The following is a 26109-nucleotide window of genomic DNA, read 5'->3' as shown; positions in this document are numbered from 1 at the left end:
AAAAAAATAATTTCCAATTACTGGTCATTAAAGATTTGAAAAGGGGAGAGTTTTCCAATGAATAACAAAATAGAATAAAAGAAGCTTTGACTATTGTCCTTTTAATGGTGGGGGGATGTTTAAGTGTGGGGTTTTTTTCCTCCTACTTTCATATTGGAGTCATTTACATGTCACTGAGTAGATACCATAGAATATACACAGCACAAGTAGATATGTGGAGTAGAAAAACAATAGTTCACCAACCTCTCAACAGAATCACTAAAACATAGCCATTAAATAGCCAAAATATTGCAGGGGAGAAGCAATTGTTTTTGCGACAGGGGGTGAATAAGAAAGAATTATAAAAAGGCATCTTTTACAGAAGTCCAAACTCTGGATAAGATCCCCAGTTCATTGATTATGCTTTGTCTTCAGATTTGCTGAGGAAAGTGAAAACACTTAGGGTTGGGTTTTCTCCTGCATCCAGATTTCCAGCTGCTCCTCCCTGACTCTCAGAGCTCATTTCCCACCTTATGCAGCTAAGACCATGGTCAGTCACTTGAAACGCTGCACCTGTCCAGCACAACTAGCCCTTTGCCCATCTTCTTGCCATCAACATACTTGACCAGCTCGAGCTCTGGACCAGGCCAGCCAGCTGCCTGGGCCCAGTCTCCTAAGTACTAGGGGAGAAAATCTCCCAGTTTTGCAGATTGGTCACTAGGAATCCAGTCTTTAATCTCTGCTCTGTCTTCCTCAATCCTGGCCATCAGATCTAAAGAGTACCCGCCACCTTTTTATCTTCTTATTCTCACAAGGAAAAAGGAGACTTTGTTCCTGTCTAAGGCAACCCTTATGTCTGTGCCCTTGACACCTTCCCTGCTCACCTGCCAAGGCATAAAGTCACAGTTTAGAGACAGGTATGTATCCTTAGCCCTCCGTCTCTCTTACCAGTTTACGTGGACCATTTAAACATTCTCAGACTTCCATCTGCTGCAGCTCTCCCTGCAGCCCCTGCTGAACAGTTTCCTTCTCCAGTTGCGATGTTGGAAATAAATGGGTCGCGGCGTCCCTTGTTCACCTCCCAGTCAGTTCTTGCCCAGGGAAGTTAGGCTCCACCCTGCCAAACCACTGAAAGAATTCTTAGCTTCCTTATTGCTAATCCAGTGGCTAGTTTGCGTCCTTATCATAGCACCATTTAAACAGGTTGACCTCTGCTTCTTGAATGTTCTCTAATCTCAGTTTTTATAACTCTCTTTTCCTCATTTTCTTCCTTTTGTATCTTCTCTTTCTCCAGTCTTGGGCTTCTTCTCTGTTCTTATACTGGGGGAGTTCCACAAGGATCTCCCCACGCTGCCGCTGCTTTCATGTGACACTTTGTTCTTCCTCAGCTGTCTCCTTTATTCACCCAGGAGATAGTAATGGCACTTGGATTCAGGCATGCACAGACCTGCACTCTGGTACAACTGTTACTGTAGTTTCTCAAATGGTAATGCTCTCTGTTTCTCACAGAGCCTTGCATATACTGTTTTCTCTGCCAGGAACAGTCTGCCTCGCTAATTCTTGTTCTTCTTACAGTCATATCTAGGACATCCTTTTGGAGGATGCTTTTTCTGATCTCTTTCCCTGGGTCCAAGGTAGGTGCCTCTTCTAGGTCCTCCCATGGCCCCTGTACTTCCCCTTTCATAGGACTTTGTGTGATTATACTGTAATTATATCCATTGTTCTCTAATTAACCTGTTTACTTACCCATTGCCAAGTAACCTGTCAAGTCTTAGAAGGGGCAGACTGCTTTGTTTCAGTCATTGTATCTCTTAGTACCAAGTATATAGTTCCTGGCATATAGAAAGGACCTAATAAGTAGTTCCTGAATGAAGAGATCAGCTATGCTATTTAGAAGGTTCACGAACTGGAAATTGATGGATAGGGAGGCATTGAGTCTATGGTATTGTGTGAACCCTGTATTAATGACTCACCATCAATTTAGCACATCTGTTTTCCCTATTACCCTTTATCTTAATTTTCTCTATGTGGCATACCTCCGCAGTGAGATTAGAACCCCCTTCTGACAAAGAACCATGTGTAATCCTTGGTGTCCGCCCTCACGGTGCGTTGCCTGTGGTGAGGGTTGATTTCAGTGGGCCTAATCCCAGATACAATTTGTTTTTAATGGAACTTAAGTCTCATCTATAATCTGTCTTTGTCTTCCTCAGCTCTCCCTGCCTCTGTGCCACGCACAGACCATGCCACTATGGAGGGACCACGTCCCTGGGGTTTCTTAGTGTGCTGGCCACGTCAGGGAGACGTCAGTGGTATCAGAGCCTTTCTTGTTCAGACTTCATAGGTTTGGTAGTTGGGACTGCCCGATGCTGACAGGGATTAGAGGCATTTCGTAAAGGCCGGACCGCTGTCAACGTGCAGGAAGCAAAGCTCTTGTCAACATAGGATTTCGTGGTTGATTTGGTGGTCCTCTCTAAAGTGAAGAACCAGACCAGGGAGCAGCGTGCTTGGGCTCTAATGTTAGATCCTTTCTCCTAATTTGCCTTTAGAGTTTCATTGGGAATTTCCTGAGATTTTGATCTTGCCAGAAAGTTGACAGCCAAAAAAAAAAAAAAAAAAATTGGGGCAGGTGAAGCATTTGCTTCTGAAACGAAACCATTGTTTTTGTCTTTAACTTTTCTCCTAACATATTATCCTTGGTTCAGCCCTGAAGATTATTCTATTACTTGTGTATTTCAACTTTCCTTCATCTTCTGTATCATACGAAACAGGTGGTATTTGAATGGAGACGAGGAGGAGAGGAATAAAAATAAATGTTAAAAGCCTTGTTCTTGCCTAGGCAAGCTTGGTTGGCTTTATATCTTGGTGCAGAATGACATGTCTAGTCTGGTGAAGAAGGGATACTTAGGGTTGGTTTGGCTTTCTTACTGTATTCAAATTTTTTAAAATTTTTTTTTAGGTTTGTCTTTTAAACGGGTTGGTCTTTTATATGAATGTAATCGAATTTAGAATAAAAGCATTGAGTTTCACAATTTGCAGAGCACTTTTCTGCAAAGACAAGTCATTGTGGTAAATGACTGGGGCAAGGATTGTTTTTCCAAAGACCTGAAACCCAGGTGATTCAGTGTCACAGAGGACCTGTGACCAGAAGGGAGTCCTTTCTTCCCGGTCCAGCCAGCGTCCTGCCTCCGGATGTGCCTACTTTGCTGAACTCCACGACTGCCTTTCATCGGGTAACTGAGTTTAAACGGGATCGATGGTTCATGTCAGTGAGAGCCGTGGTTCTGAATCCTCAGTGTTATGTACTGAGATTTTTCTAAACATAAAAATGCCTTTTGACAAGATTGAAGGTCAGAGGTAGAGCAGTTGAGAACAAAAGTAGAAATAAAGCTTTAAAGACAGGGTTGTCAGCGGGGGTCCTGGAAGACCTGTGGGACATGCGTGGAAAGCCGTGAGCATCCATGTGCCAGTGTGCGGGCGTCGGGGGACCTGTTTGGTCCCCATGTTGTGGTCTGTGCATTACGGGGGCCCCACCACAATCATACGCTTTGTCTCATTTCTCCCCTTCTTGCTTCCCCTCCTCAGCACCCTCTCCCCCCATGGCTACCACAGCCACCACGAGCAATTACCCACATGCTAGGTCTTGGGGCTAATTCCCTGTAAGGATATGGGGCGTGTGGTGTTGGCTATCGACGCCGTAACCAATCTGTGGGTTCTCTCCCTGTGTACCTCGTGACATGTGACAGACTGCAAACTAGCCATAAACTGCTGCTTCTGCTGTCCAATCTGGACTTCCTTCTGCCTCTCTGGAATGGTGTGTCTGTAATCTCCCAAGGCCAGCTCAGAGGATGGATGACAGAGGCATATGGTGAAGCAGGCTGGGAGAGATGTTAAGAACCGCCGGAAAACGAGCTCCAAGAGCCTGTGAAATAGACAGGGTCATCTTGTGGCAAACTTTGTGCTCATGAATTTTGTGCTTGTTCTCTTTTTTTTTCCAGTATCCCCATATAGTCCTTTTGAAATCCATAGGCTTTGGGTGAAAAGCCATGGCTAGTTTATGTGTCAGGGAGTACCCGGCTCTTGAGGCTCAAAGATTATTACTATCCTGAGTGTTCCCTTACATCTTATCTGGTTCAGTTCACAGGAACTATGTCAAGATGGACTTCTGACTGGCATGAGTCAAAATGGTAGCCCAAGCATGAAAGCACAGACAGTCCCTAGCACACAAATGGGTCTTCTTCAAAAGTTGGCAAGTTGGTTGCCTGGGAGTCTGACTGTTTTTCTATAGAATCAGTGTTGTGAATGGTGGTTAAGTTCCAAGCTCACCCATGGCACATATTTAATACGCAGGATACCTGAAGTATTCCTATTAAGATAATCTGAAATTTCCCTGTAGAATCACTATACATGATAATGATTCCTACAGATAATATTTAATGTTACATATAATAGTGATTTTATGAATAAGAACCATCCTGGGTTCTCCCGGGGTGCGGTGTGTGGGTGTGTGGAGGGGTGTGAGTGTGTATGACCACCATGCAACCCTGGCCCTGGCGTGGTTTTCTCTTCACCTCCAAGTAGGTCTGGCCTGCCGTGGACTGGAGGACAGGATGGATTCAGGATGCTGGGGGTGGATTAGAGCCGTGAGGAATATGATTTAGCTGTGGTTCCTGGGCTGGAGCGCAGGACAGTTAGCGCCCAGGGACGCTGCTTGGGTCTGGCTCTTTCTTCATTACCTGCTTTTGTTTTCTTCTGGGGCATTGGCCTGTTTTTGCTTGGTCACCATGTTTTTTGCTTTTGGCCAGGGTTTTTGCCTCTTGTCTGCAACTGAATATTATCCTATCAGTCTTCTGTTTTGAGTATGTAGTCTTTTTGAGGTTTTCTAAATGAAATGTTGTGGCAGAGTTATCACATGTTCATTTGCTGTGAGAAATTATAGAATCCCAGGTGACTAATCTTTATAAACTGTGCATGGATTTCAATCTCATTCTTCTGTATTGCATATCACATGGTGAAAAGTAACAGCTTTTACAATTAATACTGCCTGCCTTGATTATATTTATTTAAGATTAGTTTTCAGGTAAGACCTTTTCATGACAGTACATGAAACTTACAGTGGGCTTCCTACTTAAACCCTCTAAAACTGCCCCCTGTGGTGCTTCAGAGTCCGAGCTATCTTCTGCCAGGAGACTGGATAGACCTTGGGGTCGGTCATCTCAGTGGTTTCTTATGGCTCGATTCATGCTTCACGTGGTACAAAGGACTAGCAGCATAAGGCAGTCAGAGCACACGGGACCTAGGAGAGCATCTGAATGGTTGCCACAGGGCCTGGCTCTGGCAGCGTTGTGAAAAAATGATTTGTCTTTGGGCTCTCATCTCCAGAAATGTCACATCCCCCTCAATAGGCACTCACCCTGTGTCCCATTTTTGTCCTCAGCCGAACACCGGCGAGATGCTAGCTCACTGGGCCGTTCGCTGATGAAGACTGCTGCCGGGGGTGTTTGCATTTAACAGCTGGTGTTTTTATACCAGCTTGTGGAGAGCTGCTGAGCTGGAGGCTCCCTGCTTGTTCATGTACGGCGGTTTGTCCCTCATTTGACAGCTGCTCTTTCACTTCTGAGCAGAAAGGGACACCCATGCACACCCACACCCACCCAGAAAGAAAGGCTTGATGTACCACTTTTGAAAGGTTCAGTCTGACATCATTGTAACCAAGAAGATGGGTCAGGTGGGGCTGGCGGTGGAACATGGCTGTTCCTCAGAACTACAGATCGGTGCACAAGTGCTTTCTGATACAGTGTGGTGGAAGTTCCTGGCATTCTTTTTCCCTTAACAGTTATGAGCACAGAAGGTGGAGGGGTGGTCTCACCATAGAAGCTGTCGTATGAAACAGTGCGTGATGCTTTTAACAAATTTTACTCAAATAAGACTTTAGATTTGTCTTTGTAATTTACTGGCATTCCTTCAGAAAAATTATTTTTGCCAGAAAATCTCTCAAGCACTTAAGCCATTTTTTTACCTCTGCAAATATGCTGCTTTTTTTTAAAAAATATCAGAAATTAGTTACCCATAAAACTTTCTTTTTCTATAAAATAGTTTTCTTGTAGACTTTTCCATGCTTTTGTTTAGAGGAAGTATTTTGTAATGGAGAGTAAAGCGCGATTTATCTTGTCTTGTAAGCTTGATTTTTTTTTTAACCACTAAGCATTTTTTTCGGTATTAAGAAATCATTGAATAATTATAAAATCAGTGGACACTTATGTTTACAAGTTAATATATATATATATCTGTTCTGAGTTGCACTAACTCAAAACCTAAGGTAATCCTCCGCTCTTTACTTTACCCTACATCCGGTGAATCGATTGCTTCGTCCTCCAACTTGATTCTTGAAACCTGCATCTGAACCTCTTTCCATCTCCTTCCCTCACCTTGGTTCAGGCCTCCCTCAGCTCTGGCCTTTTACCGTCACCTTTATCCCAGCCCCTCATTTCCATCCTGTCGTTGATTGGATGAGAAATGAAGTCACTGTCGTACTTGAAAATTTCAATGCCTCTGCATTGCCGAGAGTGACGCGTCCAGATTCCTTGGCGGCACTAACACAGGTGCTTAAAACAGGTTTGGATAAAGGTGTTCCCCCAGTCCTCCAGGCCCAGCTCTCCTGGCTAGCCCCCCACCACACACACACCTTTACCACACACTCCAGTCTCAGCCCTTGCTGGTGCTGTGTCTTCTGCCCGGGAGCCAGCACCAGTCACCCTCCTTTCAGCTCACAGTCCCTGCCTCAGTAGAGCACATGCCTGTCACACTAACCTAACTCTTCTGTTGAATTCCCCTCCCCCACGCTGTTTTTTTTTAGTATGTCCACCTGAGGAATCCATCTGCCTAGGGGAAAATTTAGGGTTTGGTTACAGAAAGCCACTAGAAAGATCATAGTTTCTGACATGCCAAGAAGCATTTTTTGCAGCATGCTATTTATTCCTTCTGAACATTTAATACCATTTTCTGTGAATTAATATTTAATTCTATTGCTTCTATATTACTTTCTTCTAAGCTAGAATGGGAAACCTCTGGTACCATGTACCTGGCCTCGCATCGCCTTCTAGAATCATATCATACACACACTTAACCTTCCTTAGTTAAACTGTATCTGCTGCCTTGACCCCCACAAGAAAAAAGAGAAATTCTTTGAAATACCACATTGTTCTGTCAAACCACACCTTGATATCCTCTGTAGGGAAAGGGAGGCTACAGTTAAAAGAAACAAAAGAGGTTAAGACCTTGGCTTTAAAAATATCTAAGGCTTCAATTCTGACAATTTAAGGTATGCTTTCCAAGGTTAATTTTAATTATATGCAATCTGCCTACGAGCTAACTTCAGGATTGCCATGTAAGATGGGGTACCTCTGGAAATCCTTCAGAAATGTTTATGGAATTAAAGAAACCATATGAAGGACTCGGCATTTGAGACTAATCCACCTAACAATTATTCTTGAACAGCAGAGTCCTAATTTTCCCTGTAATTCATCACGATGGCCATCTATATAAAGTCATATAAATTATGTCAGCACTTAATTCCTTAAAACTTCATTGGGTGACTGCAGTTGTTGGCCAGTGTGCTGGGCAGTGACACATTCCGGGGTGCTCATGTGGTCTCTTACGGTCACGGGAGGGACACAACATGAAACCGTCACACAAATGATTCGTTTTCATTGGGGAGGAAGGGCTGTGAAGATAAATAAAAGGTGCAGTGAGAGTGTTGAAACTTTGAGCAGGTTTGAAGGTCCCTGGCTGCTTGAGCGAGGCCTAAAGGTTAGGGTGGGCCAGCCGTGCAGTTAGAAGTTGGCTTAGCAATTTTCAAGAACACGGAGAGGGGTGCGTGGGGAGCATTGGTTCCAGAATACATCACCTCCTGAGATAATGACTGACAGCAGTTAATTATTCACTGGTAGCAGTAGTACTTCTCCATGGTTTATCCAGTATTTAAAAATTAAGAATTTATCGTATACCGGAATCCCATGATTTGTTGAACAGTCCTAAAATCACTTTACTCATATTTTTTGAGCGTTTATAAAATATGTTTAAATGTCCAAAATCTTGATTATATTCTTTCTTCCCTTAAGAATTCTTATTTTTCTAATCTTATAGTGTATTTTATTAGAAAGTGATGTGCTCACTGTGGAAAACAAAATTTTTCTTTTTCCTATCACTACACAATACAAGTACTATAAACATTTGTCTATATTCTGCCAGTCATATTTTTAATTGAAATTTTCAGAGATAATTGTAGATTCCTGTGCAGTTGTGAAAAATAATACAGAGATCCCATGTACAGTTCCCTGCTGTCTCCCGCCTTGGTAACATGCAAAACTATAGTGTCTCACAACCAAGATATCAACACAGTTTGCCCATGTTATTGAGATTTCCTCAGGTTTTCTGATACGTATTTGTGTGTGCATTATTTGTTTTCCATAGACTGTTATATTAGTAATACTGTTTTTGATGGGATTTAGGTCTAGTTTTTTTCCCTCGAAAAGCATCCCCTCCCCTAATCATACATCCCTCTTATGGCCTTATGTGTTTTCTCTAAGCCTGTTTTAAGAAAGCAGCTACTTATCGGAGAAATAAATAGATCGAAAATAGAATTGTGAATCTGAATGTACTTTACCAGCCTAATGATTGGTATAGACTGTTTAGCCAGTTTGTAGTTTCTGAGCTGGCTGCCTAAAGATCTATTTAGTGCCATTTAAAATGGACTGAATTGTCAACAATGTCTGTAAAGGCTGTACAGTGATACAAATGTCAAGCTGCCTGTAGTTAAAGCAGAGTAATTAGAAGACTAAGCATACAGGGAGGTACCAGAACAAAAGAGGCTTTGAGATCTTTGCTTAAATCTTGAGTGAATATTCTTCTCAAATGGTAATAGATTGTCTGACTATCCACTGACCCCCTTCTGTGGGACGAATAACCAGAAAGATATTCACCACCCTAGTTGGTACATATGTGGTCAGTTGATTTTCAGTGGTCATATGACTTTCACATGTGGTCTGGTTTTCAGTGTTGCTTGAGTTTTCTAAATGAAGATATATTACCTTTATAATGAGAAAATACCCCCAATTTTCCATTTTGGGGTGTAAAAAGGAAAGAAACACTAAAAATATGAAAAGTAAAAAGGGAAGTTATTTAGAGTAACTATGTTCAGAAAGCATGAAGCGAGCAGGAGAAAAGCCGAGATGATGGATGCTGGCTGTCCATCAAGCTGCACGAGCTAGCTAACAGCACATCGACCGATTGTCGGCTGGAAAAAATGTAAAAGCAGGAGATAACTGCCAAGGGACTCTATCCAAGCTGATGGAAAGGACCTGAGAAGAAAAACTAGTTAGATGTGATTGTCAGGTTAGATTCTGGATTGTGAGAAAAGGGAGCTCTTTCTGTCCAGAATAGGCTCTCAGTGGAGCTGGGTCTCTCCTTAATGAAAAATAACTGTTGAGTTCTAGCTGGCTTTACACAATGGCTCTTAATAACATAAGAATAGAAGGAAGCTACTTAAACAGGAGAATGTGTCTAACCAGTTAAAATGCTGAGGTTATTTTTAACTTAACCCAGCTTTTATTGAACATGGTTTTGGAGGTTCTAGATAAAGTAACAAGATAAGAAAATTAAATTATTGCTAAACTATTGGGAGTGACAGATTTATTCTGTTTGCCAATGTGGTTGATATACATAGAAAACCCAGTGGGAAAAAACAACATCAGTAAATAAAGGTAGGTTAGATGGCTGAAGAACAAAATGATATAGAATTATGTGAATAACGTGAGAATTATGTGAATATCTATGTAAAAACAAGCAGTAAGAATTCATTATTTATGTATGCATGTGTTTGGAGGAAAGTTTGAAAGAATAGACACCACTAAACTGCTAACATTGGTTAAGTGTTTTTCATTCTATCTTTGCGTTATGTACATTGGACACGTTATCTTTATAATTTTTGAGGAGAAATTTGATAAATGATTAAGTGTTTTGGCATTTAGGAATGTTTGTATTTGCTAATGGTTACTTCTTTACTAACATCTTGACGACATACCCTTACGTCAGTTTTCGGCTCTATCTGTGATTCCCTCCCGACATGCATGGCATAACGACATTTCGGTCAACGGTGGCCTGCATAGCCGAGCGTACGCCATAGGCCCCGTGTGCAGGAGCCTATCCCATCTAGGCTCGTGAAAGCGCACGCTATGATGGTTGCACAACCAATGACTCATTTCTCAGAATGCGTCCCAGTTGTTAAATGGTGCACGACTTGGGATCGTTGATTCTCCTTCCCTTCCCTCTCCCCTGGCATCTGATGTGAGTATTCACAGTTTGATACCTGAGGAGTCTCCGTTTATATCTATCAAACCGATTGGCCAGATTATTCTACTTTTCAGAAACCCTTCCTGTTCCACCTCCCACACGCCCTTTTGATAGTTGTACATGGCTACATGGCATAGTAAACCGTCTCCCTACAAGCGTCCTTTGTGTTAAACCTCCTCGTAAATAGTCATGCTCACTCTTGAGTTCTTTCCGACATCTAGTCATTGCGTTTGCCTGACACTCTTTCCCTGCTATATTCCTCAGGCAGGGGTTATGGAAACAATATTCTATAAACGTTAGTTCACGTTTATAGTGTTATTCTATATTCAATATTCTATGTTATTCAATATTATTCAATATTCTATAAACTGTTAAGTGCATGTTCATAACAGTTTGTCTGCAGCCTTTACATTAGAAGGCCACTTTGTCTATGTAGAAAAACCTTTGGGTCATAGTTTCTTTCCTTAAATAATTTAAATATGTTATCCCATTGTCTTCTGGTATATAGCATTGCTCTCGCGGTTTGACAATTGAATTATCTTTTCCTTCATAAGTGCTTGGTCTTTTTGCTTAGATCCCCAATGGATTTTTTTTAAAACATTTTATTTCAAACACTAATCATTTATTACATTTCTTCTTTTACCTTGCTTTGATGTCCTTCTTCAGGGACTCAGCTTGTTATGTGTATGTTTGATTCTTCTGTGCCTATGATGTGTTTCTTTTATTTTTCTCAAAAAATTTAAAACCTTCATTTAATTAGAAAATAAATGAAAAATTATCAAATATACTTTCAAACAATTTTTAAATATAATGTCAACTTAAAGAAAAATTATAGTAATAGTACAAGAAACCTATTTCTATATTTCTTTTTGAATTTTTTAAAAACTCCTGTTGTGTTTTTTTTAAAGCATTAAATGTGTTTATTTGCTTTCATGTTTCTCCTTGTTTTGTCTTTGTTTCTGAAAATATTTTTTCCTTTCTTTTCTGACTTCTTTCATATCTCTTTTTAAATCTTTTTTCCAGTTCCCTTGTTTCTTGATTTCTCATTCTCATTTATTATGTTCTTCCATAGCTCCTACCATTTTCTTTGTTTCTGTTAGCTTGTTGGATTTGCGTTCATCGATTATAGGCATCTGTCTAGCTTGCTTTTATTTTCTGTAGGGATATTATTTTGTCCCTTACTCTCTTTAATATGACAACACTCTGTGGAACTCAACAGCCCCTTGTCTGCTCGTTTTTTTTAAATTTTTATTGGGGAATATTGGGGACCAGTGTGTTTTTCCAGGACCCATCACCTCCAAGTCAAGTCGTTGTTTTCAGTCTAGTTGTGGAGGGCCAGCTCCCTGGCCCATGTGGGAATCGAACCGGCAGCCTCGGTGTTACGAACACTGCGCTCTAACCAACTGAGCCAACCGGCCGCCCCCTTGTCTGCTCATTTTTAAGTGAACAGTTTTTAGTGTCATTTTAGGAAGGAAGGAGTGGATCACGTAGATATTCTAGCTTAGGGCTCTTGGGCTCACGCTTCAACCATCTTTGTGAAGTGATCTTTCAAACAGCCTGTACTTTCTAAGATCTGCCTCCCTTGTTCCTCCCATCCTACCTTTTATCTAAACCTCCTCTTTCCTCTGAGTTTTGTCCTAGAGGGTGTTTCGGTTGCTTAGCTTTGAGAGCCCACTGGGTCTCGACATCCCCAGCACTTTGGGTCGGGGTGGGGCCTGTCGAATCTGCTCCCAGTTTGGCTGCTAACACAAATTGGCCTGTCAACACTGTCCAGGGCCATCACAATCACCAGTCACCTGTTGTCTTGATTCTACTTCCTCGCTCGCATATGCTGGTACCACATAGGTCTTAAGTGGCTTAGCCTTACTTGTTGGTACTTTCAGAACCAAAGGGTGCTTTGTTCCAGGCTTTGTCGTCGTTGTTGTCTGAGGGATGGTCTGTGTTCGTTTTGCTCTCCTTGTTGCTGTTTATTTTTATGGAAGAATCCAGGGAGAGGGAAAAACTATGCCACTGCTGCCACCGTCTTCCCAGAATCATAAAGGCAGAGTAATCTCTGAAAAACAGATATCTAGTTTTATCATCCCCCTACTGTAAAAAAAATTGAGTCTTAGTGCTCCTTTATGTAAACGTTCGGACTATAGAAGTAGGGAGATTAATACAACGAACCCATATGTATCCATGACTCAGTTTCAATAATTATAAACTCATGGCCCATTTGCTTTCATCTGTACCCCCCTGTTAACCCCTGATAGTTCCGATTTGTTTTGAAGTAAATGTCAGCATCATAATACATACTTTTTAAAAAAGAAAAAAAAAACTGAACAGTCAGGGATCAAAGGAGCCAGAACCAGCTCTCCTTTGGACTCGTCCTGCCAAGGAGAGGACATGATACCATCCGGCGCCTGGTCTGACGGGAGCTGCTCGTGCTGGCATCCCTGCTAGGCACAGGGACTTAGTCAGACTGCACTTGCGTCCCTGTCTGAGTATGGTTGGCAGTGCGAGGCCCCGGTGTGTCTTGATTTGAGACTTGCTTTCACTGTACTGTCTCCTCAGCTTGGCTTGGGGGCTCCGTGTAAAAACCTTCCCCATATCCCAGCCCTCGACCTCCTTTCCAGGTTTGTAGGGAGCCTTGATTCCATCTCAGATGGAATGTAGCCTTCTCCAGGAATGTACCACGGCAGAAAATGGCACTGCCTGCAGGAGAAGTAGGGAGAAGAGGCACAGTCTTCCAAGAAATGTTTATAGCACACCCAGCCGTTCCCTGGGTATCACAGCAGGAAATTACTCGTTTCTGGAAACTCATCCATGAGCTTTCGATTGAGGAGGTCAAAGAGAGAGCAGAGTTCTCAAAGTAAGCTGGGTCGTTAGTACTTTCTTAGGCGGTCAGCCATTGTGTTGTTTCCCACTGTGATCCTCATGCTGTGTCTGTTTTCATAATCCTAAACTCATAGCTCTCACTTGAGTTCTTGCTGACCTTTGAGCACACTCCTTCAGTCCGTCCTTACTGAGGACCCTCTCTCTGTCTGTAGGAATTGGGCTGCGCTGGTGAACAAGCCTGACCTGATGAGCGTCTGCTCCTTTGAGCGGGGGCTGGGGGGCGCATCTATCAGCTCTTCTGGAAAACCTGTCCTGCCCCGTTAAGCGGAAGCAAGAAGTTTAGAAAGTGGTGTGTGTGCCCTGTATACCCCAGGAATCTAGGCACACAGACAGAGGCTGCAGGCCACTGTGGTATGGTGTGGGCCCAGTCTCTCCTTTCCCATGTCCAGTGTGATGGCAAGGGCTTGGGGAGTGACACCAGCAGAAGACTTCTGGGTGGCTGCAATGGAGAAGTGTCCCTTCTCCACTGCAGCCCGCACTGCCGAGCTTTTCTTTCACGCAATGGTGCCGGAGCAGACTGGCCAAAACAGCTTGGACACAGCTGTGTGGTTTATTTTCTCCCATTGATGCCAGCCAAAGTTGGCAAGGAGAGGCAGACCGCTGGTCAGCAGTGCCAGGAAGATCTCTTTCCTCTGCACAGACGTGGTGCTGCGCAGTTACCCCTGAGGTGACTGCTCTCGTTTTTCCCAGCTGCCCTTGATGCCTTGCCCGGCTTCCTGTAGAATAGTCGCGCTTTCCTCTTTGATCAGTGCTTTCTGCTCAGCAGTGTTTGTTGTCATCTTCCGCTAGTAAGTGAGCACTCACTGAGGACGGGCCATGAGGACCGGCCCCGTCTGCACTTGGCACAACTTGAAATGCAAGGACAAAAACTGGCAGCAAGTACAATGATGTATTGTGATCTTGATGCTGAAGGTCATCCTCAAAACTTGACTTTGGCATCTTATGTCAGAGTTCGCTTTAAAGAATACCGTGTTTCCCCGAAAATAAGACCGAGACGGACCATCAGCTCTAATGCGTCTTTTGGAGCAAAAACTAATATAAGACCCAGTATGTTATGTTATGTTATGTTATATTATATCATATCATATCATATCATATTTATATTATATTATATATTATATTATATTAAAGACCCGGTCTTATAGTAAAATAAGACCGGGTCTTTTATTAATTGTTGCTCCAAAAGATGCTTTAGAACTGATGGTCCAGCTGTGTCTTATTTTCGGGGAAACACGGTATATTTGGGTGGTAAAACCAGTTACTTTTACAAGAATTTTACAGTTCTGGACTTTTAACCGTCCTGTTCTCTAATGAACATATCTCATTGACATTTTATACTGGTTACTGTGAGTAATCTTGTGAAGATTGCTTTTCCGTACTGTAGGAAAACGAACATCTGAATAGTGATTTTTTTTTTCGATTTTATGTAGTGCTGTCACATGAAAATGTCATTAGATTTAGCATTTCTAAAATTCTTTATTTATCCTGATTATTGAAAAATGTTTGCTCCATTTAGTTCTAGGGATTTATTCTCCTCTAGTCCAACTTAGATGTCATTCTGTGAGCTTGGGAGGAAGAGAATCTGGCTAATTGTAATATCTTTAAAGGCTATTACCTCTGCAAAAGCTTCGGTTATTATGTAATGATAATGACCCCTGGTCTGTATCTAGCAGTATGTATATGGATTTTGGTTCCTATATAGTTTTGTGGCGTTGAGATATTGAGCAAACCCTCTTGAGGAAGGATTTGGCATCCATCAGCCTTCAAAAGCTTCTAGAAATTGATCATATGTTATTAGCAAAGGTTTACTGCCTCCTTCCATTGTACAGAAAATGGATTTTTATGCATTCAGCTCGAAGAAGGCAGATGACCAAAAAAGCATGTAGCTGTTTGTTGTCCAAGGCTTGTAACTGGATGAGAGGAAGGGATAGAACCTTGAAAAAAGATCCTATCTCACTGAGTATGTCGAGGTGGTGGGGAGATGTACTCATTTAATTTGTTCAGATTCTGCTACTTTATGCTGGGTATTATTTGAAGTAACTACTCTTAATGCTGCTTTTTAATTAAATATACTTAAAATTTGTTTCAACTGAAGTTAGAAAATTAGAAGTCAGGTGACATGGAGAAAACTGTTTTGTTTTTGTTTTGTTTTGGGTTTTTTGCAGACCTTCTTATGAACACAGTGAACAGAAATAATTTAATGTTTGAAATTTTTTCTTGTGTTTCACTATGAGTTTATACACATAAAAATACATACCAGATAAAAATGGGGTGGCGGGAATTTGTACTAGTCATCCTGCCCTTTCTTTCCTTACAGAAGAACAAAGTAACAGTATTCATTTTAACTACAGAAATACTGTTGTAGGTTTTTTCAATTCTCTATATTTTAATCTCTTGCATCCCTCTTGATCTTCAATTTGCTAAATAGTTGCCTGCATCATCTTTAAAAAAAAAAACCCACACCAACTCTAGCTAATTGTAATGGTTCAGCTGGCTCTGAAAATAGTGATTTGTTCATTCTGAAATTCGAATTATCAGCTGCAGCTGCATTTTGTTACTATTTGAATTTAGGGAGAGGGCGGAGGTGCTCTCTGTAATACACAATTTGAGTTACTTTAATATGCAAGCACAAAGATTACACTGAGTGTGGAGGGGAACTGCTAAGCTGACTCAACCAGAAGAAATACCTAGTCTTAGCATGCTTGAGACTTAAAGGCAATATAATGGGCATAGTTGAAAAACGTAGGGGAAAAAAAGAAAACAACCTCCAGATGGATTAAGATTAAATTTTTAAAAAACAAAGTGAGGAAGAATACTGAGGAAAAAAGACTTTCTACTGTTGGAAGGAATAAAGGAAATTGCAGAGGAAAATGTCAATAGTTTGAATACATAAATATTTAAAACTACTTTTTAAACTTTTTATTACACAGGTATGTATATTCACTGTAGAAAAAAATTGGAAAACAAAGAAAGTAAAAATCACTCATAAGCCTGCAAACAGACAGTAGTAGCTGCATTGTTACAATATTGGCAGTTTTATGATCATCCTTCCTCACTTAAATTTAATTTCCCTTACATAAAAATGTTTTAACGTACAAACAAATTGGAAAAGTGGTTTCCAGCATAGACAAAGAACTGATGGCTTTATAATATGTAAAGAGCTTATATGAGGAAGAAAAACACTAATATTCTCAAAGATTGGTAGGTATAGAAGAGAAAGAGACAAATCCTATTATGTGTGCATTGTCTGGCAGACGTGGCGTGCCTGCTAAAGTTTAGGCCTGTTGACTAAAGTGCTAACTGTGCACAGAAACAGCTGTTAGAGGGACCCATAATGCCATATTGGCATCTGCATGTTTTATTCCAACATTATTTTTGAAGTTGAAATGGGCACATATTTCTTAAACCAGACACCCCAAAAAAGCTTAATAAATTGAGCTACATATTGAAATTAAGAACATCTCTTCATTAAAAGACACCATTACTATTAGGTTGTTTGCAGAAGTAGCCCCAAATTCCTCCCGCCCCTATCTGCCTGGCTCTCTGAGTGGGACTTTCATCAAGAGGTAAAGAAAGAATCGCTTTTGAATTCATCGTTGGCTGTGTGACTCGCTTTGGCCAATAGAATGTCGGTGCCCTGACACAAGCAAAGACATGCAAAAGTATTTGCATACTGGGCCTTGCCCTCTCTTGCTGCTTTGGAGAATTCTGCAGTCTCCACTATGTGAACACGCCTAGGCGAGCCTATTGGATAATGAGCACCATCTGGCCTGATTACTGCCATCACCCTGTCAACAGCCAGCCAAGTATCAGGTGAGTAAGTGAGGCGCTGGGGCTGTCAGCCGACCACAAATGCGTGTTCGAGCCCAGCTAACATCACATGGAACAGAGACACACCTCCCCTGCTAAGCCTAGCCCAAATAGCCAGTCTCTAGTATCATCAACATGGTGGTGTTTATAAGCCACTACGTTTTGGGGTGGTTTGCTACACAGCAAAAGCCAACTGATACAGAGAAAGAGATTTACAGTGTATATGACCACCAAAAACTTGTGCCAGAATAAATAAGGAACACAGTGTACCATTAAGAAAAAGACAGACCGCCCAATAGAACAAAGTGGACAAAGGCTATGTATATGATTCCAACTATATGACATTTTGGGAAAGGCAAAACTACACAGACTAGCAAGATCAGAGGTTGCCCGAGGTTTGCAGGGGAGAGGAGGAGAGACAAATAGAGCACAGAAGGATTTAGGACAGTGGAAGTATTCTGTGGATACATGTCATTTAGGCACTTGTCAAAACCCATAGAATTTACACCAAGCGTGAACCTCCAAAACACTTAAGGGCTCCCCTGGCCTGTACCGGTGGCATCTTGTAGTGTTGCCACTTGTCCAGATGTCTTGTGAGCAGGTCTCATATGCCATGAGTTAACGATTGTTCAGTGCTAATGTTATGAATAAATTAAAGTAACTAAATTAGAGCAGCAGTAAAGTCATTTCCACGATGTTACTTGTACTTGCTGCATTCAGATATGCTTTCTTGAGCAGGAATTGCAAGTAACTGAGAATCGCATGACTTCTTAGTGGAAAAAATAGAAAACCAGAGGCCATGGACGCACATGCGTTTTTGAATCTTGTAACCTCATGATAAGACGGGCATATCTTGGCATGGTAAATAGGAAGCATCCACTAAACTGATGATTGTAGTTTTTGTCAGTAAGTCCTCTCTCAGCAAATTGGCCCATAGATATTTTTTTCCTCAAGCCATAAAGTTTTTAAGACCTTTGCTGTTTATATAGCAGCATTTTAAATTAGCTTTCTGTCAGTGAGTTGCATGTCATTCATGGGTTTGGGTCTAAAAAAAAAAAAAGATGAGAAACAAGAAACCTACATGTAGACTAGGTGATCTTTAATTCGCCCATGATGGATGGTGCATGCAGTTTTAGGGGTACAGCCTGGTACCATTGGTCTTGGGCACATTTCAGTTCTAGAATCCGTCATGTAATCCGCAGGACGGAGCAGAAAGGAAGATGCAGGCACAGGTACTGACTGGGGCTTTGCACTACTTGTTCTGCCTTTCCAAGAGCGTTCAGATCCCTGGTGGTGGGGAGGGGGTGTGGATGAGTTGTCCATTTTTCCGGGGGCTTTAGTTCGTCTGTTTTACTGTTATAACCTTGATGAATAGTCATGGATGTATTTGTGAGAGTTACAGGTGACAGCACCTAGCTGAGAGTGTAGCATCCATTTATCTGGCTGTCCCCCAGCCCCGTGCCCCAAGGTAAGCTCCATGATGGCAGGACTTCTGCCTTTCCCATTCATCTTCATATCCTCAGGGCCTGCCATGTCGTCAGTGCTCAATATGTATTTGGATGAATTGAAGGGACTCATACATTGAATCTAAACCTTGCTTCCTTAACCCATATACACAGAGTTCTTTGGAAAGCCTTGTGGAAGAGCTTGGTCGGACTCCTGCTGCTTCTCTTCCCCAAATTGCCTTTGTTTTTTTGTTTTTTTGCCTCACTGAAGAACTATTACTTCATAATGCTTTTAGGCATTGGTCCTGCCCTCCTCCTTCATCCCTAATCCCTCAAATGGTGTACAGAAAAGTACAGTACATCTACAAAGTATTTAGAAAACTCGTTTGGTTGACAATAATAATGCAAAAACCTTTCCTTTGGTTATAGTAACAGAATCTTGTTCTGCTGTTGGCATATTAAAGAAATTCTTAACCAAAGCTGGTTTCATTATAATATTCTGTTTTCCTCCCATTCACACTCTAAATTATGCACAGAAGTATACCGGTTTTATAAGTATGGTTCTCAGTCATTTCAGGATAGGAATATCATGTGGGTGCCGAAGGTTCCCCCCCCCCCACCGCTGAGCTTAGGGAAATTAACCAGGGAGGGAGGAAGCTGTGGTTGGCAGTGGGATTCCCTGTAAAGGAAGGTGTAAGCCTTCCACTTTCACATGTTTGCCAGGTGCTTGTGTCCTTAGTCGCCTGGACCACTCACTGTCTTCCCGCAAAGTGCCGGAACCCCATGGCCTGAAGTACTTAAATTGTCCGTATGGAAAGCAGAAGGTAAACAAAACAGAAGTGAAAGTAGATTCAATTTTCGAGACTGTTCTCTTACAGGAATAGTTTTGTGGTTCTCAGCATTTAAAAAGATACTGGTTCCAATATGTTTTATTGACATCAGTTACTGTAAGTCTGATTCATTTTCTGCCTATTGATTTCTGCCCAAGGTGAAATTCATGACATTTAACAGAAAAATATTTTTTTTTTAAAAAAGGTACTGTTAAGGACTGTAAAAATAAGGTTTAAAGTCAGTGATACTTGAAAAAGCAATGTTTAGACCTCTTTGTTGACGATTCAGTAGAGCCAGTAGCTTCCATAAAGTAGCTGCATAACCATAGAGTTGTTAAAAATTAGTCAATGACAATGGTAAAGCTCTATTAAACTGCCAAAAGAGACTGTAATTTATTTTGAAGATCCATTATCCTTACTATCTGCAGCCTCACCCTTACTCTCATGAATCCGGGCACTGACTGATTTTTAAGGTGTGTGCTGGGGTCTCTGCCCTCTGTTCCTTCATGTTTCCTTTTTCTCCATGTTGCATTCCTCTGCAGTAGCTTTCAGTTCACTCATTCTTTGTGGTCAGTGTAGAGTTCACCCTCTCCGGTGAGTTTTTTTTTTATTTTTATTTTTTTATTCATCAATTTCATTTCCAAGATCTTTCATTTGTTCTTTCTTATTTGCTTATTCTGGTTTCATTTCTCCCTGTTTTTGTTCAAAACATCTTTTTTATATGTGATTCCTTTAGTTATCTCTGATTTTAAATATACTTAGGTATCTTTAAAGTGCCTAACAGGCTATACAAAAAATTTCATGTGGAGTGGATTTATTTTTCTAGCTGATTTGTTGGGTGTTTTTTTTCAGAACGAGTTATCTTCACGTTTTTTTTTTTGTTCCCATCCATGCTTGCAGATCATTTTGAGTGGGAGGGAGGCCTTTTGTTTTCTTTTGTTCTTGTTCTGTTTTTGAGCCTAGCTGTGCCTTTGTGCTTGCCTCTATCCTTAATGGACCATTGCTTTGTGTTTAGAGAGGGTGTATGTGGAAGCGTGAAATCGGTCCCCCGGTCTCCACCAGATGTTCCCCTTGCCAACTTCCTGAAGGGTATTTCATACCTCCCATTCCTGCCCTCAGCCTCTCGTTTGCGGGGAATTTGTAAAGCAAAAAGATTATGCTTTTTTCCATGTCATTTTCCAAATGTACATAATTGTTCTGTTAGTGATTTGTAACTCCATTATTTTTTTAACCTTGCCCCAGACCAGTGTACAAGATGACCCAACACTTCCTCAAGCTCTGACGGGGTAATTATTGTATATCCTGCTGCCTTTCAGAAGCTGACTAATTTTGTTCCTTCCTCCCTCCTCTCTCTGTCTCTTTCAGCTACCACATGAGATTCTTAGGTGCTTGGTTTACTTTTTGGCATCTTTTTAAATTCGGTACATTATCATTTAAAAATTTTAACAAAAACGAGCTTGTTTTATTGGTTAAATTTTAAGTTTTTCTTCTTTATTATCTAATCATTGTAGTTTATCTTAAAAATTAACAATATTGAGTATATGATTTCTTACATATTGATTATATAAATGTATAAATATAATACAAATATTTTCCTGAGGTTTTTATAGTAAATTATATTGTTCCAGTAACGTCCATAAATAAAAAATACAGCGTTGCCTTCAACTTGAAAGACATTTAACCTCTGACTTTGAGGATTTGTATATTCCTCAGAGAACACTTGGTTATACAGAAATTTCATGCTCTCTTTATAATGAGATTTATGATTAACAAAATTTGTTCAGCACACATTATTTTGAAGATTTGGTTTCTAAATATTTAGACCAGCCACAGACACACACCCGTTTCTATATATATCTCCCTATTCGGTGGCAACTACTGCAGGAGTTCCAGGAAATGTACACCCTGTGTGTTCACTTACTGCATTTTAAATTATTGCCTTCACTGTACTTCTGCATTTCCCTTCAGTCTAGCTCACTCGGTCCATTTCTGAGAGCCAGTAGCTTCCATAAAGTACTAGGTAACAGCTTGAACAATCAAATTAGGTGTCCATTTGTAAAGTGGGGGGTGGGGCAGCATAGGAGATGTTGAAGGTGGTAAGGGATTCACTGTAGGCCTTGCAAATAAACGGTATCACTGGAGTTCTTTCTTCCTCGGGACTTTTAAAACATATCACTGTCAGAACTATTAAAATATAAACCTTTCTTCTTTGAGTCCATGTTGTAGTAACTGTTTTGGTGCTGTCTTGTCAGGAGGCCTTATGACCCAATTGCAAAGCAAAACAATATAGTTATTATTATTGCAATAACTCTCAGTTTGTAACAAGTAAGTAATTGTAACAAGAAAATAGGATTGGATCAGACATTTGCTTAAACATATTCCCTTTCAGGGACATTTCTATTCCATAAACTGAAGTATATTGGTATGAAATTAAGGACTCCGAGCTTTGGGAGCCATTCGGTCAACAAAATTAGGCTGAGTGTCTACTCTGGGCGTGGGCCTCAGCGAGGAGGGGCTAGAGAGGTGAGAGTCCAGGCCATGCTTATCAGAGTCCAGCTGTTGAAGGGATGAGGTATGCTGTCTCTACCTGTCACAGGTCAAATGGTTTGAAAATGAACAGTGCATTTTATCACAGAACCAATAAAAAGACATTCACCCAATTGTGAGACTAAAAAGCGTGTTCAAATCAAAATTGCTACATTTAACTTAATGAAGTGCTTACTGTAAACATGAAAATATTTCTGCAAGGCTGGACTGGCTTTTGTGCCTCTGTGTTTTCAAGAAAAACAGAAGTCTCATCACAAATTGTCAGCTTTTCACCCAAGTTTGGCTTTTTGCCTAATTGGATTTGGGAGGTATTTGAATAATGGATAATGAGCTTTCCTGAATAACTACAGAAATTGAATCACTCTGGGCATTAATTCATTCTGTTTCCAGAGCTTTGTAAGTATGATATGCCCATGTATTCATTGGGAAATCATCTGTTACCTTGTTAAATTACTGCCATGGCATTCCTGAAACACTGAGGTACGCTTTGAATGATTCTAGAAATACTCAGTGTTTTCATTTAGGGCATATTTCTGGGAACCTGTTTCATGGCAAGTTTATTATTTCCTTTTTGGCTTGGCTCCTAAATTGACCCACTGTTCGTCTTCTCATCATTAGCTTTATTTAAAGGCCTTCATTTTCTTTTATTTTCTCTTTGTGGGAATTATATATACTTAGTGGATTATTTAATCCTAGATCAGCGTAATAAAAGATCTTCTAGGGATATTTTACTCTTGGCATGGAAGTCACCTCACACTTGTTCGTTAGTGAGTAATCTGCTTTTTCTCTAGCTGTTGGAAAGTTAGCCTACCTTTCATGCAGTTTTTGAATACAGAAAGCTTGTGATCTGTATAGTTTTATGGTTCAGTAGTCTGCTCAGTTTCTAAACAACTACTGGCAATTATCTTTAATTTTAAAGGTACTTTATCACGCCTCAATTTTAAGACTATAATTCTGGCATTTTATTTTATGAAATGAAATATAAATACTTGTATTCAGAGCATGCATATATTTCCCATATGCCATTCTAAAGTAGAGAAGCATTTAAATGGGTATATTTTATTGTTTGTAAATTATACTTCAAAGTTGGTTAGAGAAACTTACTGAACTATACACTTAAGATCCATGCATTTTACTCTATGAGTAAGTACATCTTAATTTGAAAACCTGTTTTTAAAAAACTATTATTCAAATACCTCTTATTTTTCCCTTTATCAAATGACATATCCAAGTTTCGCTCTCTCTCTTTACTACCAAAAAAGTACGTATTAATAATCTTGTCTGAATAAAGTCAATTGCACACTACAGTTGATATTTTGGCCCTTATTAACTCAGAGTATTCAGTGATTGATCGATATTAATTATTTCTTCCACCTTTATCCAGCCATACCATCTGGACTAACCTGATTGTTTCACCCCACAAGGCAGAATTGGTACCTATTGCTAAATGCTTCCAAATAATAATATATAGAACAACAAATTTAAGACTTAGATTTTTATTCTTTCAAGTTATTTTTCTGTGCTCTGGAGCATTTCCCTGGAAGCTTAACCTTATCCATAAATGAGTGTGTGTGTGTGTGTGTGTGTGTGTGTGTGTGTGTGTGTGTATGTGTGTTACTTCTGGATTCGTTGGTTTAATCTCAGGTAGGTTTCTAATCTATTATCATGCTTTTAAATTATTGGCTTACCTTTCGTGTGAATCAAAAACTCCTCCCTGCCACTTTGCAGTGTTTTAAATAAGTAGAACAGCAGAATGTGGGCATTCTTTCTTAACCCAAGTTGAATATGCACATGGCTTAAGAAGTTAAATAGTACCATAATAGGTTTATAATAAAATCCAGTTATTGGCTTGCCCACACAGAAGACCATTCCTCCAGTGTTTTCTTCTCACAATGGCCATTTTCAACTCTTAGAGCTACGATTCTAGCTTGTACATATACCCATATTTCTAAGGAACATGCTTATCCTTTGATTCATTAATTTAGACCTTTACTAAGCTAAATTTCGTTTTCTTAAATAGCCGTCTCCTGCTTTTCCTCCCTTTTGCCTCCCCTCCCATTTTTCCTATAGGTAGAAGTGCCTTGCTTTTTTCCTTTGCAGTTTTCTTTTTACTTATTGCTAATTCTTCCCATACCTTCTAGTAGCCTCTCAGAACAATTTCCACAAGGTCACTCAGCACTATCCGATGGAAATACAATGCAACCGTCGTATCTAATTTTACACTTCCTGGTAGCCACAGCAAAAAGGGTTAAAAGAACCAGACAAAATTAATAATGTAGTTTCCTTAACCCAATATGTTCAACATGTTATTTTAGCAAATAATATTTAAAATATTTGAGGTATTTTATTTTCTTTTTTTAGTACTAACTCATTAGCATCCAAAGTGTATTTTTACACTTTACACAACATCTCTTTACAGACTGGTCAGGTCTCGAGTGTTTCAGCAACCACGACTAGTGGCTGCTGTATTGCACGGAGTGATTTCAGGTGATTTGTTGGTTTCAGGTTTCGGTTTCTTTCCTTGTAGACTTCCCTACTGGAGACCATCCCTGTCCCCTCTGGGTGGGCTGGTTGCTAGGCCTGGCACGCAGAGCTGTGATCTTAACACTTCCTTTGCTTTTCTTCTCAATTGGATTCCCTATTCCTGGATGTCAGGTCTTCTTGCACTTTCTCTGGTTCTTTCGCAGTTGGTACACAGACAGAGGCATGTTGTCGACACATCTGTCTCTTGAATCATTCTGCTGTGTTCTGGCCTGCTTTCCTCCTAGGTCTGTACATAGTTGTCATCCTGGGAGCTCCTCCTCCTTTCACAGTTTTTGTGGAAATTCCCTTTGCCTTTGCTCATGTGTCAAATTTTTTTTTCCTGTTGTATGTTTTTCTCTCTTTTGGTTTATTTCTTAAGAACCCTCAAGGAGAAGACATGCTGCAGTGGATTGCTGAGAAAAGGGAACATGTTTTTGAGACCTTGCATATCTGGAAATGTTTTTATTGCCCCTTCTCACTCAGTGATTACTAGGCTGGATATAGAATTCTAGGTTGAAAATCCTTTATCTGCAGAATTTTAAAGGCATTGCCCCATTGCCGTCTAGCTTTCAGTGTTCTGGCAAAGTCAGAAGCCATTCCGATCACCTTGTCCTTTGAAAGTCATCTATTTTTTCTTCTTGGGAACCTATAGAATTTTCTCTTTGCAGGATTCGGGAATTGCAAATTAATGTGCTTAGTATGGTCTGTTTTTATCGTTATGATGAGCACTTGATGGGTCTGGAAGATTTCCTTGAACTATTTTTTGATGTTTTCTTTCCTTGTATTTTGTTTTGCCTAATTTTCTATTGTGGTTGTTTTGGGGTGGTTTTTTTTTTTTTTTTTTTTGGCTTTACTTTCTGGGAGGATTTCTTCTACGTTTATCTTCTGACTCTTCAATTAAGCTTATCATTTCTGCTATCTTGTTTCTAAGTTCCAGGTGACATTTTTGTTTATTTTATGTAACATCCTGTTCTTAATTCATGGTTACAATATCTTATCTTTCTGAATATATTAATATACATTTTTAAAGCTTTCTTTTTTTCTGCAGTTTATTTCCTCCATGTTTTTGTTTTTTTTTTTTTTTTGTCTTACAAATCCGTTTGTAACCAGTGGTTGTCTGCACGTGATGAAGACTAGGAACTTAGAAGGCAGACTGAGAGCTCTGAGCAGGTGTAAGAGGCTTGTTACTGCTGATCTGGCTACGGGGCCTCTAGGTGGCTTGTCAGTTGCACATCCTGATGATAATATCTTTAGGTCTTTCTTCTTGTCTGCTCAGATCATCTAGAGAACACTCTGCCTCCTGATTTATGTTTTCCAGAAAATCTCCAGGTTTCTGCTGGGGCGTGAGGTGGCAGTCACTCAGCAGCAGGAAGGAGGGTAGTGGGGGGAGGGGGTGGAGATCCAGCTCCTCTCAGACAGTTCCACCCCATCCCCTGCAGCGAATCCCACCCACCCCCACCCCCGACTTCCAGAAAGGCAGCACTGCCTGAGCCTTCCAAGGATTCTATGGTGGAAATCAGGGTAGTTAGCAATCTCAGTCTTGCCAACTACTAATCAGTATGATGCCAGCTTCCAAAGTTTGGTTGTTGTTGTCTTCTCTCCTGTTCTCCCCTTGTGCAGTTTGCCTTTTTTTTTTTTAATGGTAGTAAAATATACATAAAAAAGTTACCATTGTAACCATTTCTCGGTGTACAGTTTGGTGTCATTAAGTGCTTTCATATTATTGTGTGGGTTTGTCTTTTAATAATCAA

At 40.5% G+C, this 26109-nt stretch overlaps 1 protein-coding gene and 1 non-coding gene across 3 annotated transcripts in view; one reads left to right on the top strand and one right to left on the bottom strand.

Moving 5' to 3' along the window:
• PTPN1 (protein tyrosine phosphatase non-receptor type 1) overlaps nt 1–26109 on the top strand; it is a 61842-nt gene that overhangs the window by 13022 nt on the left and 22711 nt on the right. The gene's annotated exons all lie outside the window — the stretch shown is intronic.
• TRNAT-CGU (transfer RNA threonine (anticodon CGU)) lies at nt 11671–11744 on the bottom strand. The gene has a single exon. It is a non-coding gene; the product is annotated as a tRNA-Thr (tRNA).

Source organism: Rhinolophus ferrumequinum, chromosome 23, assembly GCF_004115265.2.
Source record: "Rhinolophus ferrumequinum isolate MPI-CBG mRhiFer1 chromosome 23, mRhiFer1_v1.p, whole genome shotgun sequence".
Taxonomy (NCBI): domain Eukaryota; kingdom Metazoa; phylum Chordata; class Mammalia; order Chiroptera; family Rhinolophidae; genus Rhinolophus; species Rhinolophus ferrumequinum.
Note: the sequence above shows the minus strand (reverse complement) of the source record. Positions and strands in the feature narration are given on the sequence as shown.